The sequence below is a fragment of the Eriocheir sinensis genome, chromosome 4 (assembly GCF_024679095.1).
Source record: "Eriocheir sinensis breed Jianghai 21 chromosome 4, ASM2467909v1, whole genome shotgun sequence".
NCBI lineage: Eukaryota > Metazoa > Arthropoda > Malacostraca > Decapoda > Varunidae > Eriocheir > Eriocheir sinensis.
In genome coordinates this window covers 12,259,701-12,265,810 of record NC_066512.1, presented here as the reverse complement: position 1 = coordinate 12,265,810, position 6,110 = coordinate 12,259,701, and positions in this window count along the sequence as shown.

Here is a 6,110-nt window from a genome sequence, read left to right as displayed (position 1 = left end):
TTTTTTTTTGGGTGGGGAGCATATTTAAACTACTCCAACCGAACTTTACGACCTGCTAACGAGGGAGCTTCGCCCTCCCTGACCCCCCTCCTAACCAAGGGGGGCTGTGCCCCCCCTGGACCCCCCACATGTTGGGAATTTTCCTTAATTTAGGGGTTTTTTGAGGGAAATTTTGGAAGCCCATTTTTCAGTGATTTTGGCCTTCCCCCCAAAATCCCAGTTCCCCACAGTTCCCCAGGCTTGTCTTGGGGGGTAGGGGGGGCTGGAGTGGCGGAGGGGGAGGTGGACTTCTTAGAAAGTATTACCGTAGTGTGTTTTGTGGTGACGAGATGACATGGTGATGGAGAGGCGATGTAGTGCAATGATGGGCATAGGTAAAGCTAATGGTGATGTTGATTGGGGTGAGGGGATAATGGTGGCGGTGTTTGTAATGACGAAGGAACGATGGTATTAGCTGGTTAATAATGCAACGTTCGAAGCTGGGTTGGAATTTTGTTTAGATGGGGGAGAGGTGGTGTTTGTGGGCAGTGTAAGTGGTGGGGAGGGGCGAGGTTTGTGTGAAGTGTTTGTAGCGGGAAAGGGGGAAAGGTATGTTGTGGTATTTGAGGCAGGAATAGAGGAGGAGGTGTTGTGTTTGTGTGGGGAGGGGTAATGGTAGCAGGTAAAGGGGATACGTGGAGAGGAGACGGATGGGGAAGAAACAGTTGTGGTGGTGGTGGTGATGTTTGTGTGGGTGTGATGATGAGAGGGGTGACTGTGATGGGAATGTTTGTGGTGGAGAAGACGTTGTCATGGATGCGGAAAGGGAAGATCGTGGGGTCTCTCTCTCTCTCTCTCTCTCTCTCTCTCTCTCTCTCTCTCAAACCGGCTATTTTTAATATATACCAACGTCTATCATCTCTCGCGTTTCCTGCTTCCTCCTAACTGAGCCTGTCTGCTGTTTGTGGTGGTGGTAGGGGTTTCGGCGTCACCTCCTAACTAAAGTTAGTAATTCCACTTTATGCTTTTAAAACTTTTTTGCCGGAAGTTCAGACTCAATAATGAAGCAGCCTTACCAGCGGCGCGGGGTACCTAGTGATTGGCTCCCGCGGCGGAATGCACGCCACTCCTTTCTCTTTGTGTTGCTAATTAGCGAAAATGATTTGTTCCATTAACATTTCAGAGATGAGAGTTTTGGAAATTTTCTTGCTCAAATAATGCCTTAGGAAAACATGAAAGTACTTTTAATAGGTATATAATTAAATTATATACATTTGTGAATAAAGAAAAGAAACAATACAAGGCTGGAGTGTATCAGTGCTTTAGTGTCAAACAGGTGAAGACAAAAATTTGCCGTCAACCAGGTTAGACAACAACAAGAAAAAAGGCGAAGTGCGAAAGAGCGCCAAACTCCCACCAGATGGCGCACGGGCGAAAGCTCCCAACTCCCCACTGCCGCATCATAAGCCGCAGCCTCGACCACAAGAACAGGAAGTCCCTTGATGGCAGCATAGAGGCTCTTCTGTCCTGCGTGGCCCATTATTCTGGGTGGAACAGTCCTTGAAGGTGTAAAATATATTTGTAAAGTAGCGATTTATGCCGTTGAGGTACAAAACAAAGACGACGAGGAACAGGACGTCATGAATTATGCCGAAGACAAAGCAGATCTTGTTCACTTTCTCTGGGGACATCGAAGCGGCGGGCGAATCGTCGTGATTGTCATCGGTCAGCCACTGGCCAATCTGGTGCGTGGCGGCGCCTTTGCCCTTGTCGAGCGGTGGGGATGGCGGCCTCACTGGGAGGACGAGTGTTTCCTTGATAAGCGAAGCCTGGCGGAGTTTCTTGTTAGCTGCTGCTGTGACTTTCCTGTGCTGGAATTCCACGATACAATGAAACAGGAAGAAAAAGAAGAACCGGAGGATCCAGTAGAAGAACCACATGTCTATGGCCTTCGGACCAGAGGAGGCCGGTAAGGTGCTGCTCGTCTGCAAGAAAAGAGACTTGAACGAGTGTGTTGCAGCGACGAATGATCATTACCGGCTGTTGCCTCAAAAAAAATTTCACAATAGAAAACAACTCAAGGGCAACAAAAAGAAAATGTAGAAAAAAGCCCGATAACCGTTGCTCCAAAAAGCAGAAAGTAAAGAGTGGCCAAAAGAGAAGTCAATATCGGATGGAGAGGTGTCTTGATAAACTCTTCTTGAAAGAGGTCAAGTCATAGGCAGGAGGATATACAGAGTTTACCAGTGTAAGGGAGGAAAGAATGGAGATGCTGGTTAACTCTTGCATAAGGGGTTTGGACATTATAGGGATGAGCTAGAGTAGAGCGTCGAGTGCAGCGGGGCCGCGAGAGGGGGAGAGGCATGCAGTTAGCAAGTCCAGAAGAGCAGTCAGCCTGAAAACATCGATAGAAGATAGAGAGGCAACATTTCGGCGGAATTTAAGAGGCAGAAGACTGTCAGTAAGAGGAGGGGAGATGATGAGACGAAGAGCCTTAGACTCCACTCTGTCCAAGAGAACTGTGTGAGTGGAACCCCTCACACACACGTGAGATACATACTCCATACGAGGGCGGACAAGGCCCTTATAAATGGAATACATCTGTGCAGGGGAGAAGAACTGGCGGAGACGATACAGAACGCCCAATCTCGAGAAAGCTGATTTAGTAAGTGAGATGTGAAGTTTCCAGTTGAGATTTTGAGCTAAGGATAGGCCGAGGATGTTTGGTGTAGAAGGTGACAGCTGAGTGTTGTCGAAGAATTGGGGATAGTTGTTTGGAAGATTGTGTCGAGTTGATAGGTGGAGACAATGGCTTTTTGAGGCGTTGAAGGACACAAGGTTCCTCTACCCCAATCGGAAATAAGAACAAGGTCTGAGGTTAAGCGTTCTGCAGCCCAGTCCGAGTCTTGTAATTCTTGTCAGCGTAGAGTCATCAGCGTATGAGTGGAGATGACAGTTTGTCATGGAAAGATCATTGATGAATAACAAGAAGAGTGGGGGATAAGACAAAGCCCTGTGGGACACCACTGTTGACAGGTTAAGTTCCCCTTCACACGAGCGGTTTTCTCCCGCGTGGTTTCCGCTCGAAAACCGCGCGGTTTAGATAACATGTATTCACACGACCGGTTGTGTCCCCCGCGGTTCGTCTGCAGCAGTGCACAGAATACTTGTCAGTTTGTCGAGACTTGTTTGTTTGTTCGAGATGGAGGACGTCAAGAAGAGAGTGATATCTGTGCATTTAATACACAGGGTGTTAAAGAAGAAGCGACTACGTAAATGGTGGATCCACCTAATACACAGCCCTAGGCTCCTTAGAAGAGCATTCTTTACATTATATTCTGACCTGAAAGCTTATGAAGAAAAGTTTTTCAATTATTTCCGCATGTCATCATCTACATTTGAAGAACTTGCGAGCAAAATGGACCTCTGCCCCATGTTAACCACGTCTGCCACTCGGGAAAAAACCGCCGCTCTGAAGGGCTTCATATTCTTCTATAGTATTCTGAACCGCCTGGCACCGCGCGGGTTAGCATTGCACGCGGTTGGTAAATCACTGCCGCGCGGGAGTTTAAAGGGGCTATTTATTACACTGGGCAAATTTTCCGTGAATCTTCAGTCATAATTCCTCGATTTTTGCCTACGTGGACACACGACGTCTTCAAATCACACTTGCCCCGCGCTCCGTGGTCTTGACCAACGTTGCTGGATAGTCGTACTCAGCCTCTTATATTTACCGACTTCCGACCCCAAAACTATCTCGTGGACCCCAGTTAGGAGATTCACTTATACTTATCGTTAAAACAGTTAATTCCTGATGTTTCTTGGCAATAGTTAGGCGTCAGAAACCGGTAAATACTATGCTCTGAGTACGGTAATCTGGCAACGGTGGTCTTGACCGACACATTCTCACAACAAGTATGGCTGACGCCTGACGTCCCTGTTTGCACCCCCATTTTCACTCAAAGTGACACTCAATTTATACAAACAACGGAAAAACAAAAGAATGTGGAGGCGGCAATGGCTTGCAAGAAAAGAGGAGGGCAGTGAAGTGATGCAGTTGTTGCAAGAACTACGTCTAGAAGACGAAGAATGTATGCCCCGTATTTTCTCAATTAAAGTGACCTCGGAGACCTTGGTCCAGGCAACAACACTCATAGCTGAGCGAACGTGTAGGGACAGTAGGGTGAGGCATTCTCTTCTTCTTGTTATTGCTGCTGATGATGATTATGAATACCGTCGTCCTTCGGTGAAATCTACCGTACCTCCGGAAGGCCGTGGACACGTCAGAAAACCACGGAAATGAGAACAACGCCAGAGGAAATCGTGGTTTGACTGAAAGTACACGGAAAATTTGCCCAGTGTGATAGCCCCTAAGCCGCGCGGCTAGCGTGAAGGGCCCCATTGAACTCCAGTGATTTCTAAACCGCCCCCGAAAATCGCGCGGGAGAAAACCGCTCGTGTGAAGGGGGCCTTAGGGGAAGAACAGTGACCGTCTACCAGAGCAGAGATAGAATGCCCGGAAAGGAAACTGGAGATAAAGGAGCAGAGAGAAGGATAGAATCCGTAGGAGGTTATTTTAGAAAGTAAAGCATTGTGGCAGACTCTATCTAAAGCTTTCAATATATCTAGCGCAACTGAGCAACTTTCACCGAAACGGCTATAAGAGAGGATGACCAGGAGTTAAGATAGCAAGATCGCCAGTAGAACGCCCTTTGCGGAAGCGTTCCATACTGGCGATCAGATAGAAGATCAAAGAGGATAGGTGCTTTTGAATCTTCCGGTTAAGAGATTGATTCAAAAGCTTTAGATAGACAGGAACGTAAAGCTATAGGACAGTAATTTGAGGGATTGGAACGGTCACCCTTATTAGGCACAGGCTGTATGTAGGCGTACTTCCAGCAGGAAGGAAATGTAGATGTTGATAGGCAGAGACAAAAGAGTTTGACCAGGCATGGTGTCAGCACGAAACCACAGTTTTAAAGAAAATAGGAGGCACTCCATCAGGCCTATAAGCCTTCTGAGAGTTGAGGCATGAGAGGGCATAGAAAACATCATTCTTAACCCTGGATCACCAGTCCGAATCCTGGTCGAGAGGCCTATTTTGTGTCGCTGAGAAAACGATGCTAGGCCTATGAGGCTGGGGGCCCCTGACATCTTAGTTGGGGTTGTGGTCTTGCCGTGTCAGGTGCTTTCATGGGGCTCATGTATGTACCATAGATATAGGCATAGCTGGGCGTTATCGCGATAAGTTATTGCGATACTTTATCGCTGATAACAAAATCGGGTTATCGGACATCCGCTACTTATTTAAATATATATCGGCATCTTCGTTACTTTTGTAACCAAACTAGCGATAGTCGCTACTTTTTCCCGCCTTTCAGAATAAAACCATTGTCTCCTCCTTACTGCGCATGCGTGGCCCGGGCGCCTGGTGTTGTATGAAAAAACTTCGGGTATGAAATATCTTCGGTGAAGAGATTTCATACTTAGATCATCAACATTAAAACACTAGGTTATTTTTTTATGTTAGACTCAAAAATCAATATATCAGAGAAAAATCATATAACTTTGCCCCCAAAATGATTATTCACTGCCTGAAATTTGATATTCCATATTCGTTTGTGAGCATGTGGCATGCCATGGTATTGAAGGCACCCGGTGTTGTGTTATTTGGTGTCTCATCGTCAAAAGCTGGCGCTTATGTTTACAAACATTGTTCGGAATTACACATGTTCAGACCAGTAAACCTAGCTCCTGTACAGTGTCACAAAGCTTTTAACACATTAAGGCTGGTATTACAAGACACTTTGCCATATCTCATCACCTATTTCTAAAGGTCAAAGAGGGGGTCAACCGGGTTTTAATGAGTGGTTCTTTAAGTTCATGGTACAGAAGAAGGATCACACTACCACCAGGGTCATAAACTACCTCTGGAAATGCCCACAACTCCTATGAAAGCCTTGGCAAATATGTGTTCTTGGGCTTGTCTTGTATGACCCTAAGAGTTGTTGAAGAGCTGAACCAGACATACAGTACCACCATCTCGTTGTTTCCAGAACGACACGCTGTACATATAAATACAACTCGTAGCAGAGGTCGTTCTAGAAAGTGGTAGTGGTACTGTACGTCTG